General features: G+C 28.6%; 1 pseudogene across 1 annotated transcript; it reads left to right on the top strand.

Moving 5' to 3' along the window:
• The first annotated feature begins 632 nt into the window (after nt 1-632).
• Nucleotides 633-14,710, top strand: LOC149892131 (uncharacterized; annotated as a pseudogene). Its single transcript, XR_016450045.1, has 13 exons — nt 633-769; nt 1,194-1,286; nt 6,717-6,770; nt 7,577-7,747; nt 8,466-8,629; nt 8,788-8,898; nt 8,997-9,143; nt 9,248-9,905; nt 10,711-10,952; nt 11,108-11,279; nt 11,924-13,626; nt 13,751-13,879; nt 14,538-14,710. The product of XR_016450045.1 is annotated as an uncharacterized LOC149892131 (transcript).
• The last annotated feature ends 732 nt before the right edge of the window (nt 14,711-15,442 follow it).

Raw genomic sequence — 15,442 nt, 5'->3', positions numbered from 1 at the left:
TTTGTAAATTCTATAGTCATAAAAACTACATGATTTTGTTTCAACCATCAACTTTTCTATAATTAAACTTAGATCTATACCATTGATGACCTTTTTTTTTGTATCTCTATTTTCAACGACATGATAATTATTTAATAATTGGTCAGACGTCCATTAGTTTAAATTATTGGTTTCGACGAAAATTAATTTGATTAACTGTAAGGAAAAATTACATAAAGAAAGTTGAAATCGAAAACATCATTGTGTGTCGACTTTAAAGTACTACAATTTTTAGTAGTTTGCAAAATAACAGATTAAAGATATCGGTTTAAAAATAATGTTACTTTAACTTTGTGACACTAGAGGCGTAGCGTTGTTTTTAAACGCCTGGGGCATACGCCTAACTCGCCGCCCCTTACTTACATATTTAAATCATAGCGTTCTCTACTACAGGCCTATTCATCACGCAACCGGATTTTTTTGTGGAGGCCTACTTTTTTACGGCAAAAAAAAAATTATTGCTTCATGTTCAGACAGGTTGGCAGACGATCCCATGGCTCAGAATCACTGATCTCTATAATAACATATATATAAGTTATATACATAATAATAAGTTATATACATATATACATAATAATAAGTTATTATAGAGATCAGTGCTCAGAATCAGGTCAAGTTTTTCGTTTGCCGTAATTTGCGTATCAACACAAAATATAATGCAATTGAATAAAAATGGCCGTCCGTGCATGCTTATTACACTTACAATAACCAAAGTTGTAAACAAGAACAAGTAATAATTTGTTTATTTACCTTAATCAATCTTACAATAATAAATAAAAATTGTATAGATTTAAATAAATATATTTATAAATATTTAACTTATTTTTCATAGTTAACAAAGTGTTTTAGATAGGATAGTTTACAAAGTGTCTTATTTTGATAGCATTCCGCTAGCTTTGACTTTTTTAAAAGTAATTTGACTAATTTTTTGAACGTTCATAATTAAGTTTTTATTAAATCTTTTAATAAGTTTGATTAAAATAAAAAGATATTATTTTGCGGTTTGTTTTCACTGGCTTTCATTGAATTTATTTTATCAAACAATAAAAACCCTGTTGAAAATATTTGGTTCAATCAAAAACAATTTAGAAGTCATGTTTTTTTGTGCTTGAAAAAAACTGTAATGCAATCTTTTCCACTTTCACATCTTGCAGGTTGTCGATGCCAGTTAAAAGAATTCATGCTGAAAATCATCTGACATTTTATTATGGTTTGGACTGTTTCTTGGATTAAGCTACATTTGCAAAGTATGTTTTTATGCGTATTTTAATATGATATGCATATTTTAATCTCTCTCTCTCTCTCATATATATATATATATATATATATATATATATATATATATATATATATATATATATATATATAAAATAGATATATAGATATATATAGATATAGATATAAATATATATATATACTGTGTTAGTGTATTTTTCAAATAGAGTGCTCAATGTTCTTAAAGAACAGAGCAATAATAAATGAGTAAAAACACATCTAATTTTTAAATGTCTTCAACAGCATGTTCCTCCATTAGTAGGTTCATCACGAAGCTTCCTGATGAACCTACTGATGGAGAAACAAGCTGTTGAAGACAACTAAAAATTAGATAAGTGTTTTTACTAATATATATATATATATATATATATATATATATATATATATATATATATATATATATATATATATATATATATATATATATGTGTGTGTGTGTGTGTGTGTGTGTGTGTGTGTGTGTGTATATATATATATGTATGTATATATATATTTATATATACTCTTGCTTGGTAGTTTTTAATTTTACCATTGTCAGGTCAGTTTTAGGTTTTTTTGAAAAAAAGAGTTATTCTAAAGACCGAAAAAAGTTAGAAATCAACTCAGGAAGTACGAAAAAGTACAAAAAACACCCTATAATTAAGAAAAAAGTGAGAAATCAACTCAGGAAGTACGAAAAAGTACAAAAAACACCCAATAATTAAGTTTTTATTAAAAAATTCAATAAAAACTTAATTATGAACGTTCAAAAAATTAGTCAAATTACTTTTAAAAAAGTCAAAGCTAGCGGAATGCTATCAAAATAAGACACTTTGTAAACTATCCTATCTAAAACACTTTGTTAACTATGAAAAATAAGTTAAATATTTATAAATATATTTATTTAAATCTATACAATTTTTATTTATTATTGTAAGATTGATTAAGGTAAATAAACAAATTATTACTTGTTCTTGTTTACAACTTTGGTTATTGTAAGTGTAATAAGCATGCACGGATGGCCATTTTTATTCAATTGCATTAAATTTTGGTAAGCGAAAGATACTATGTATGACCAAGGACGTATTAATAGATGGACGTTCAACGCATTGTTATAGATCAAAGGTGCCGCCAATTAGTCAAAAACTATACGTGTTACCGTCAATTTTCTAAATTCATGATACAGATACTCCGACTTCTACCCGTCAAATTTCCGTCAAAAAACCTCCCTCAGTAAACACATTATAATTATGCATTTACTGAAGCTTATGGTTATAAAAGACAAAAAAATAATCAAGAATAGTTCACAAATCTGAAAAAGGTTGATTTGAAAAGGTTGATTGTTCTTTTCACCTCACTCTCAGATTATGCTTCCCACTTTAAGGTTCAAATCAGAGAGTATTTCTTATTTTTGTCGGAAATGTCGAACTTATTTGCCTCGCTTTTTTTTTTCTCTTGAATTTGTGATTTTTTTTTTCGTGAACGACCTAGTTAAAAAATTTCTTACTTTCGATACCTAAACTGCATTTTGTCTAAAGGTATTATAACTAAAAGCATCTTAAAGTTCATAAAATACTATTTGTTTCAGGAGTTGGAAAGATATATAATGTATGTATTTTTAATGAGCATTTTTGTTTAAGCATTTTTAAACTGTCATGTAGAGCTACTTTAAGTTATAATGATCTTATTTTTTTAATTATTACTGTTGTTACTCATAGTAATAACAGAAATAATAAAAATGATAAGACCATACTTTTAGTTGCATATTCTTGAGCCTTCTACAAGTGATGCATAGCCTTATTTTTAACCTTTTCTAAATATTATATCAAAAGAAGTAATCTTATATTCATATTTATTATCTCATTACAGGATAAATAATGAGTCTTCATGAGGAATATTTAAAACATTTACGTAGAAAGTGTGGCTGCATAATAAAGCAGGATAGTCACTATCAGTTAAAACCTGTTGTTATCTATAAACAAGCAATTCTTAGCTTTTACAAGCTGGATACAATCTCAGACTATCAAAAAGTTCATCCTGAATATTTATGCAAATCATGTTATATGGTCTTATACAGGTTAGATTTAAAATCAAAAAAAGGCTTTGAAGTTGAGAGTAATGATAAATTCTTCACTTTTTCTGAACACACAAAAACCTGTTATGTATGTAACACACTCACAAGAGGTGGAAGAAATAAAAAAGTACATGCGATAAATATTCATCAACAGTTAGAAGCGTTTGCATTAAAACATGGTTTTGACTGTTACAATGAAAATAACAAAAATTATTTTGTAATAGTTCAAATCAATAGTTATCGCCAATCAAATGGCATGTGGAGACTAATTGTTTTAAATCGTGAAGTGCCATTATCCATTAATATTAACAAATCTCTTCCAGATTAACTAAATCTTTAATCTGCTAATATTATATTCTCCAACATTTCATGCATAAATATCTGTAAATGTAATAATGACTTTCAGTATCTTTTTTTGTAATCAGAAATAAATTTTCTGATTTTTCCGAATCACATCAAATGAAGATGTTGGAATAATTGAAATGAGAGAAGGCAATACAGTTGAAAACTTTAAAGTTATTAGACATAAGGTTGTTCATTAATATGTTTAGAAGTCTGTTGTGATTTTAGTACCATCTACCATACTAACTTGGCTGTAATGGAACCCAGGTTAAAGAGAAATGTCAATCATCTATTACCTTTAACTAGCCATTTTTTAACTGTGTACATTTTCTTACACCAGTATATGTAAAAAATGTAATAAAGACAACTTGCATTCTTCTATATGGAAGTTCAATAGTACATTACAACAATTTACAGTTTTGAATAATTTCTAAAATCAAAATTAAGAGTTATTACAATATTTTCATAATCTGGGAGTATTTGCAAATATAAATTAGCACCCGTTTAGGCGTTAAGCTCCACAACATGTGAGTGTAAGCACACCTTTAGTGGCAATGTAACATTTCTTTTGATGCTTTTTAAAATTCAATTCTCTAAGATATTTATTGTAACATTTCAGACAGATAAATTCAGTTATTAAGCGTTCTGCTGTTTTTTTCAGCATTTTGGTTTCTTCTGCAATCAGCTTCTCTGTAGGAATTGCTGGTGGTATGAGCTCCAATTCAAAATCCTCTGATAACAATTCCGCTAACTCTTCAAGATCTATCTCAATAAAATCATCCACAACTAATTCAATTTCTTTATCAATACTTTCAAGCAAAAGAGAATAATCTTGATTAATAGCAAAGTTTTCTGTCATACTCATTTTATGTATCGATGCTCAGTAAAATACTTTAAAAAATATTTTTATTGGATAGTCGAGACCAACTTTTTCTGACGTCGAAAAAAATAAAAATACTCCCCGGTTTCGCAATTATCACCTATTGTTTCGCTTTTGTTATCTAAACAATAGCGTACACGCATGTCTTTTTTATAAAACAATGCGTTGAACGTCCATCTATTAATACGTCCTTGGTATGACCCACGATGAGGAAATTAAAATATGTTTTAATTATGCGAACTTTGTTGTAACGTCATGCTATTATTAATTAGCGTTGCGTGTAAACTAATCTTATGTTGTTGTTTTCGTTTATTTCGCACGTGCTTCAAAAGTTTAAAAAAATGCATGAAAGTAAAAGTAAGTTTGTAAGTTTTTTTCTTAAAATAATTATAAGATTGGAAAGTAATATTTAAAAATGTTAAAGCGAGACGTCATTGACATTGACTGAGGGAAGAAAGTAAATAAAAATTAATTAACTTTTTTGTTATTGACGTTGCTAATCTGTTCTTAAAATATTAATCCTGCTGCTACTCGCCTTTTTATTTACAAAAGATAAAAAGAAAGTTTAACTTGCTATTGTGTATCTTTATACTTAGTTTATTGCTAAATATTTGCTTGCTTATATTTTTGAATTCATTTATTATTAGTATTTTCATGGTACGATATAATGGTATTACACATAGTACTACTTATTGTACAATATAATATATCAATTTCAATATACAGTGTCTCAAAAAATTATCCGACCAAACATTTTAAAAAGTATTTTTCCTAAAAAAAGTGCTGTATTTTCATAAATTTAGACTTTTTTGGTAAACTCAAGATTAATGAAAATAAAAGAACATGTTTTTAAATAGATTTTATTTATTTTAATGTAAAATATGAATCACAAGGTTTTCAGTCTTAAAATAAAGGAACTTAGGTCGTTTTTTTATTGTCAAAAAAATATTCGACCAAACACATTATTTGTTTCATAACAAATTATAACAAAACAATTATTTTAATACTTTGTTGGGGCTCCCTTTGCTTGGATTACAGCTTCTGAACGTCTAGGCATTGATTCAACTAAAGATTTTGTTTCTTCTGGTTGAATCTTTTCCCAGGCTTCTTCAATTGCCGCTTTGAGGTTATCTTTTTTGGAAAATGACCGATCTCCAATTTTTCGGTCTAAAATTTCCCACAAATGTTCAATGGGATTAAGGTCCGGTGATTGTGCGGGCCATTCCAAGACCTCAACATTATTTTCAGCGAACTCCTTGGTTTTAGTGGCACTATGCTTGGGATCGTTATCTTACTGAAATGTAAAATCAGATCCTAGCCGAAGTTTTCGAGCAGATGACTTCAAATTGTGCTTTAATATGTTTCTGTATTGCACCTGATCCATTAAAGTATCAATAAATTGGAGTTTTCCGACACCCTTCCAAGCCATTGAACCCCATACCATCACGTTACCGCCGCCATACTTGACAGTTCCTCTCACGCAGCTTAATTTGTAGGCTTCTCCGGCTTTTCTCCATACTTTTTTGGCTCCATCAGATGACTTTAAGTTGAATTTCGATTCGTCGCTCCACAGGATCTTTTTCCAGAAACTTAACGGCATGTTTTTGAACTTCTTAGCAAACTCCAATCTTCTTTTCATGTGTTTCTTACTCAAATATGGTTTTATACGCACAAGTCGTCCTTGAAATCCCTGGTCTCGGATACAATTTCTGATTGTCTGATGGGATAATTTGATTCCATAATTCTCTTCAGCTTGCTCAGCCAGTTTTCGAGCAGAAATGAAGCGATTTTTCTTGACTTGTATAATTAAGTTTCTATCAAAACTCTTAGAAGTCTTTTTTTTGCGACCCTGCCCTTCTTTTGTAGCTGTTGTTCCGATCAAATTATACTTCTTCATTATGCTGGATACTGTATTATGAGGAATTCCAGTCTCTTGCTGCACCTAACGATGGTTAGCCCTAGAGAAGATGCACCAAAAGGTGGTTTAGATTTTTTGAAAAAACGCCGACCTAGAAAGTGAGTCACAAGTTTAGCGCATGCGTTGTTGCTGAAATGTTCCATCGTAAAAACCTCGTGGATTCAAAGTTAACTTTTTTTTGTATTTAACAAATTCATTTTTTATTCTAGAGAAGATTAAAATGATTGAAAAAGATTCTCTCCAAGATTTGGAAGATGTAACAAGTAAGATTTTTTATTACTAGTTTATTATTTATCTATTATTCAAGTATTGAGTAAGATTTTCATTCAATTTATATATTTAATAAAAATAAATTTAAGTGTAAACACATATATGTTACAAATGTATATATATATATATATATATATATATATATATATATATATATATATATATATATATATATATATATATATATATATATATATATATATATATATAATATAATATAATATAATATAATATAATATAATATAATATAATATAATATAATATATATAATATATATATATATATATATTTATATATATATATTTATATATATATATTATTATAATATATATAATTATGAAAGAGTGGGGCTCAATCACTCCAGAAATTACCTAAAAATTAGTTGATACTATAGAAAAACAGACTGCATGAGATAATAAAAGCTCGTGGTGGAAACACAAGATATTAAAGCACTAGCAAATTGATTTTGCACAACAATTTTATTTAGATTTTGTAAAGTGAATGAAGACTTTTTTGGTTCAAAAAACAGGCATTGTGTAGTTTAAAATGCGATTATTAATTTTCTATCCTTTATTTTGTAAAATCTTTTTTTACAATATTTCTTGAATGGTTAACTGATATCATTTAGTTGAAATTTTGCTTATATCTTTGTTCAATAAAAAGTTATCACATCTGAAAAATGAACAGGACAGGTGGATGAAAACTTTTTTGACACAGTTTATTTATATTACAACAGTATTTGTACTGTTGCATAAATGAGATTTAAAACCATCATTTAAAAGGTTTATTATCTTTTTAGATGCAAATTCAGTTGCAACAACTTCACTTTCAAATTCAACTTCCATTATGGAAACAAAGCACATTTTAGCTACATATGCAGATGTTTGTGCTAAAATAAAAGAGCATGAATTATTGCACACTGTTCATTACATTGTCGGTTTTACAAGAAGCATGGAAAAAAGCTTTGAAGGTTTTTGTTATATTTTTCATATTTACAATGATATTTTCTTTTTATGTGACTAAGTTACCTGTTATATTGTGTGTGTTGATGATAAACAAAACGAATGAGGTGTTACACAAATTGCATAACTATCTGGTTTATGAAATGAGCAATATTTATAAAAACCTTTTGTATATCCTAAAATATTGACTGGGAAATATTTAGACTCTACCTGGAAATAGCATGTATTCCACAGTAAAATCTGTAAAACTAAGGAAACTTTTTTAAAAATATTTTGCATAATATATATGTATTTTTTTAAAGAATGGCTGGTCAATATAGATTTTTGGCATGCAGTATAGCTGATTTTGCTTTAATATACAATATAGCTTCTTTTTTTTTAGTTTTTCAAAGATTAAAATTATGTTTAGAATAAACTAAAAAAGTTATTGAAAAATCTGGGAGTTTAATTGGCTAAACTCAAGAGGAAAACATTAGTTACGGAAAATTGTTTAAAATTGTTCTAGCAAATATATTGACCTTGATTGCTTTTGTTATTCACCTAATTAAACAGCGAAGTTATTGCTCTTATATTCTCATTGTTACATACTTACAAATATGCAAATAAATTTACTACGATAGTTTTATTGAGTAGAAAAATTTATTTGCATGTTAATTTAAGTATGTATATTATCTGAAAATTTACATTATATGCTGTAACTACGTATATAAATATCTGTCTTTTTAGAAGTATTACTGAAAAATCATAAAGTGTTTTTTGAGGATAAAGATGTCACTTACACAGGAGTACCATTCATTGTTTCTTCAAATAGCACTCTAGACTGTCAACACGGCAAGGACAAAAATAGCAATAAAAAAGCTCTGTACAAAATTAAAAAAAACACAGAAGCTGTAAGTTACTTTTTCAGATCTGATGACAAACTGGAGAATTCATAAGTTAATTTTTTTATTTCTTTTCTGTTTATTTTTACTATTGCTAAACCAAAATGTTTTCTAACTAAACTGCCTAATACAATAATTTTCTCATGTTTCACTTTTTTTATGATCAGAGTTTAGATCATTCTTGCAAAAAAAAAAGAATGGCTCTCCAGGTTACCAAGAAATTTGATTGTCCGGCCAAAGTTTACATCAAAGAAATTATTGAATTTCCTGAATATAAGGTTTCTATTCTTAAGTTCCATAGGTTTTAATATTCATATGTATTCATTATGTTCATAACACTTTTAAATATGTATGTAATTGTTAAAAATTTGTTTAGCTGGATCGAGATTCAAGTTGACTAAGAAAAGAAATTTCCAAAAAATTGCGTGCAGTTTTAGCTTTGAAAAATACAGTTTTAATGTGCAGAAAATATATATTGCTAATTCCTTCAATTTCTGCTCATAACAACCATCTTATTGGTGATGTAAGTAACACTATAAAAAAACTCTACATTAGCATCTTGTTATTGGCTATTTTGCTTAATCTTTTTTAATTGAAAATAATTTCCACTTTTTATCTAATTATTAGGTAGCAGGTCTTAATCAACCTATATGCCAAGAACTCATTGTTAAAATTGGTGAGTTGGTCAAAAAGGGTGTAAATTCTGTTTCTGAAATTAGACGTCATCTAGATGCCTTTATTCAGGTCGAATTTAATTCAAATGACATTCTTCAGAAGACAAACAAACGTTTTTTCCCAAGTAATGATACAATTGCAAATCATATATTGAGAGCTAGACAAAAGCTTCGCAGATCACTGATAGATCAAGAATGTCTTTTGGACAAGATTAATGAATGGAAAATATACTTTCAAGATGCAACAATCAAGTTTAGACCCAAAGGAGGATTTAATTCAGAAAAGAATGATTTAGAACTTAAAAGTTCACTCTTGTTTGTATATCAAGATATATGGCAAAAGAGACTACTGTTACGATATGGTAATGAACTTGCTTTTCTTGATGCTACATACCGAACAACCAGATATGCACTGCCTCTATTTTTCCTTGTTGTTAAAACTAATATTGATTACCAAATTGTGGCTATTTTTGTGTGTGAGAATGAAACCACTGAAGCTATAACAGAAGCACTTACGTGCATCAAAGAATGGAATCCATTGTTCCAGCCAAAATTCTTTTGTACTGATTATTCAAATGAAGAAATAAATTCATTTGAATCTGTGTTTCCAGGTTAAAATTGTATTTGTTAGTTAATTGTAATTGTTTGTAATATATATATATATATATATCAACCCTCAGAATTAGGGTCGGCATTTGGCAATGATGACCTAACTGCTTACCTGAAAGTGTTTGAGGTGGGCAAATAATAACCGACATCGTTTCTATGTTTTATGGTAAGACCTTTGTATGAAATAGTTTTTGCCAACCTTTATATATATATATATATATATATATATATATATATATATATATATATATATATATATATATATATATATATATATATATATATATATATATATATATATATATATATGTATATATGTATATATATATATATATATGTATATGTATATATATATACATATATATATACAGTAATTATTTATTTTAAAGTAAGTCGAGTCTCCACAACATTCATACATACGCTTAGATTCTTAGAGACCTTTTTCTCCATAAAATAAATATAGTGGGAGTTAATGAATTTCTGTATTACAATATACTCTTCTTTTTATATGTATTTTTATATGATTTATTGTCATTGCGTCAGCTGAGAACCAAGAGGCTGTATTTCCACATTTTGTAATGGGATGAGGTGTGTGTCCACCAAAAAATCTAGTCAAAAAATGATAAGCATTTAGGAACTATTTAAACAGTTAGTTGGAAATTTTAACAGGAAGTCTTCACAAATTAAAATTTAAAACTCGATTTTCTCAGAAACACAAAAATTGGAGATACGACCTCTTGGTTCTCAGCTGACGATTGTTTGTAATTCATAATTGCAAATATAGTTTAATATAGTAATTTGACTTAGGATGTAAAGTGTCCATTTGTGATTTTCATCGAGAACAAGCTTGGGAACGATGGCTGTCTAAAACTACTAATGGCTGTAGCAATATAAAATATGACGTTAAAGTTAAGCTTCGTGAAATTGCACATGCTAAAACAATAGATGATTGCAAAAAAGCTATTCAGAACTTAGAGGAATCACTAGAATGGCGAAATAACCCAAAACTTGTAGAATATTTGAAAAGCACTTGGTTATGTATTCAAAAGGTTGTTTCTATATAATTAAAACAAAAAATTTTATACTCTCATAAAAGTTAATATGTTTTTATTGAAAAAAGTTTTATCTTAATTTTTGAGTATAGCTTTGCCTTCATTTAGTACTTATATTACTGAAGTGTTTATAAACTTTATTTCACTTTTAGAGATGGGTATTTGCTTATAGGCTAGATCGAATTTTGCTGAATGTCAACACCAATAATGGAACTGAAAGGCAGAACCAATCTTTCAAATACAGTTTTTTGGAAAAACGAAAGAATTCTTCACTAACATCTATGCTCAGCATTTGCATAGAAGAATTTCTTCCGCACAAAGTTAGTTGATACATTTACTACAACTGCTTCTTTTTTTGGTTTCATAAATGTCCTTTATAGATAATTAAGAACACTCTTTTTATTCTAACTTCACTAGTTCTTTTGATAGTTATCAATTATTTTGTGATTTTCTTTATCTTTAAAAGTATTCAATACATTTCATTCCAGATTTGTAAATTGAACAAACAAAAAAATCTTTAAATTTTTGAAACTTATGAATAAGACATAGTCATAACTTTCTAGCAATATAAGATTAGTTCATTAGTGAACTTAAATTTAGTAACTGAGATAAATTTATTTAGATGTTCGTCGCTTCAACTACATAATTTGTCTATTCATAATTTTTTAAGTCTAGTTACACATAAGCAGTCATACATACTACAAAATTTAAAACCATTATGGCAAGTAGAATCCAACTTAGGTTTTGTATTTTTGTCTAGTTACCAGGTAAATGAAACTTTAAAAACAAGTAAATTTAAAAAAAAAATCTGAAGGTTTCCTAAATTCCACTGTAAAAAGAATTTGTCTTCCTTTTTTTTAGTTATTGTGATGAATTTTTAAAAGATTGAAATTTTTTGTTGAAAAATTTTGAAAATTTTTGTTGAAATTTTTTGTTGAAAATTTTTGAAAGTTTTGAATTATTGAAAGAATTTCTCTTCCTTTTTTTTAGTTATTGTGATGAAAATAGAAAAGCACATTCCTCATATAGGAAATACCATGACAAAATTCCAGCCTATTTGATTAATCGGCCACCATCTTTAGTTAAGCATTGTATGAAGTTGATAGATAAATTACAAGGTGTGGATTTGCGTGGCATTAGTGCCGTGACAGACAAGCTGTACAATGTTGCTTCTTTTAATTCGAACAGAGAAATATACCAATGTTACCTTGGGGATTCAGAACACTTGCCGACTTGTTCATGTCCTAATTGTTTTCGTAGCTTCTATCCTTGTAAGCATTTCTTTGCCATTTTTATTAAAGAAAATCTCACATGGTCTGCATTTGGCACCTCATATGCAAACTCTCCTTATTTCAAGCTGGATTTATTTTCACAGGAAATAAGTTCAGCACAATCCAATGAAATTTTCTTACAAAATATTGATTTCGAACATACAGCACATTTCCAACATACAGCATCACTAGCTAAATCGCCTTTATCTCCGCTTACTAAAGAGGATGTAATGGAATTAAAAAGTATTCATTGTACACAAGTAAATAATAGTCATGGTCTGATAGCTGAGGACCATACATCTGCAACTTGTCGTGAGCTTTTAAGTGAAATTAGGCAAATGAGTTATTTATGTCAATCACAACAAGCCATTGATAATTTGTTTGAAGGGTTACGTCAACTTAAAAAAAATTTAGCTGACAGTCTTCCAGCAGAAAAAGGAATTCTGCTGCGCCCAGAGCTTCAACCTGATACTTGGAGTAAGTCGCTAACAAATTCACCAAAACTTTGCCATATTCCTAAGCGATGCAAAAGAAAATTGACTAAAAGATTTGGTAATAAATATGACATATGTAAGGCAGCCACAGATATCAGTGTAATGGCTGAAAAAAATAATAAAGATACCCTGACGGTTTCTGAGGTCACAAATAATTTGATTGATTTTGACAATTGTGACACATTTACTGTTTCTAATGACGCAATTGAAATAAACCATCTTTCAACCGATGATAGCAATCACTCGTATGACGCTAACATAATTGAAGATGAAAAACAACTTGAAAAGATTTTTAGACGCATTCAAAGTCTTAAATCTTCATTGATTGGTAGTAGAGAACAGTTTTGTCAGCGACTAATGTCGCTTCAATTAAATATTGATGTTGGTCTGCAAGATCCTATTAAAGGACAAGTCTTATCTTTCCATATCTACACCAGCACACCATTTGTCCAAATTCTTCATGATGGAAATCTTCACTGGATATGTGTGACCACATATGATTGCAAACCAGGGGAGATATATATTTGACAGCCTTTTCCACGGTTCAGTCAGCATGCAGACAAAAAGGCAAATATGCTCCATTTTACATTGTCAACAAAAAAATCTTGTTTTAAAAGTTTTGCCAGTTCAACAGCAAACAAATGATGTGGATTGTGGAATTTATGCTGTTGCATGGGCTCGTCAGATTCTTGAAACAAAAGGTGTACCATCAACAAATATAATGTTTGAACAAAGTGAAATGAGAAGTCATCTCCTAAAATGTATATCAAACAACAGGATGGATATATTTCCAGCCACTGCAAAACCTTTATTGTTTAGAAGATGTTTTGCTAAGACTTTTCGTGTTCCGCTGCATTGCTCATGTCGCATGTTTTGGGTAGCTGGAGACGAAGACATATTTAACAGGTATATTTTTACAATTACTAATTATTTTAGTTGTTAATAAAAACAATTACAAATGCACTGTTTAATTGATATCTTGATTTTATCACGTTTTTATATTTTGATGGAAGTTTATTTATTTTTTAAGGCAAATGGCACAATGCTGTGCTTGTAGTAAATGGTTTCATCGTGATTGTGAACAAATCCCACTAAGTGTCTATGAAAAGGAAGATGAAATTTGGATTTGTCAAGGTTGCAAGAACCAATCAAAATAATAGTAAGATAAAAGATCAATTTTTTAATAATAATATTTTGTATACAGCACTTTTTCTATTAATAACTACAAATGCTGTACTTTTAAGTATCTTTTGCATATCAATTCTTCAATATTACGAAGTTAGCATAAATTTTTACGTGAAAATATTTAACCAGTATATAACAAAATCAATTAAAAAAAAAATCACTGAGACAAGGGATAGTGAGGTTATAAACTATGAATAACCCCTGACATAAGAGTTTGTGTTATATAGATTTTAATTTATTTTTAATGCACTCCATACTCCACAAAAAGAGCCTGCTATCCCACATCTACAAATTGCAATTCTTTAAATGCTTTGCTAATTAAGTAATACCACCAATAGCATTGCAAAGTAACCGGTTTTACTGGAAAACGTAAAATTTGAAAATCCATTCAAAAATTCTATAGCAGGTAAGTTAGAATACTTTTTTTTATGTTTTTATTAGGAAAAAAATTGTAAAATTACTCCTTTTTAACTAAGTTTCTTCAATAATGTGATATTTTAGATATCACATAGATATTATAGATGAAGAAGGTACAACAGATATCATTTGAAAGTTTGGATGGCCTCCATGTTCACCTTTGAAATTGTTTATACATTAAATGTTACTATTTTTAAAAAAAATTGTTTTTAAAGGTACATGCTGCTTGCATAAAACGGTATCCTCGCCAAAGAATTACATGACATGCCTGTGAGAACGACACCCGGAACACCGTGTTTTCCATAGAACTGAGACCTGCTATTTAAATATTTTGGCATTGCATACGTTTGCTATGTTGTAGCTACGCCATCTTCAACTTCCAATTTCAATACATTAACAGAATTTGCTAGTAACACCATTTTAGATATTGCTTTAATTATTTAACTTTATTGTCAGCCAAGAACCGCATAGCGTTATGTCCACGTTTTTATGCTTTTCCGATTTATTATCAATAAATATTCAATATTAAATGGGGTGTGTGTCTACTGAATCTAGTCACAAGAATAAAAAAAAAATTCCAGGGTGTATATAGATTCTATAAATTAAAATTTTTAACTCGATTTTCTCGAAAACACAAAAGATGGACATTTGGCCTCTTGGTTCTCGGCTAGCGTGTTGCAATCATCCAAGGTTTTCTTACGTACCTTTTTTACACAGTGTTATTGCAATAACCTATTTCATTCGTTTTTTATTTTACGTATAGTGGTACCTATGATTTTATAGTGTTTATGTCTTAACTATAGGCATAGACGTTTATACCATTTAAGTGGCAGGTATTTTTTTAATTAAGCACATATATACGGCCACTTTGATACTGGTATAAACTCCCCTAATTGATATGTTTGTGTCATGGTGCTTTATATATTGACATTGAACTGCTTACACCTTATTTGATATCGGCATACTAATTATGTATAGCCTTTTTGTGGTGTAAGCCGTTAGGGGTTTATAGCTAAAATATATCATATCATATACTCTACTATTGTTAATAAAAATGACGGTAAAATGGTTTTGCAATGATTGAAATATCAAAATGTAAACTTATTTCCTTTTTTTTAAA

The sequence above is a fragment of the Hydra viridissima genome, unplaced genomic scaffold (assembly GCF_058129835.1).
Source record: "Hydra viridissima isolate aposymbiotic clone 2 unplaced genomic scaffold, HvirCarnegie_v1 scaffold_2, whole genome shotgun sequence".
Lineage (NCBI taxonomy): Eukaryota > Metazoa > Cnidaria > Hydrozoa > Anthoathecata > Hydridae > Hydra > Hydra viridissima.
This window is presented reverse-complemented; position numbering and strand designations above follow the sequence as displayed.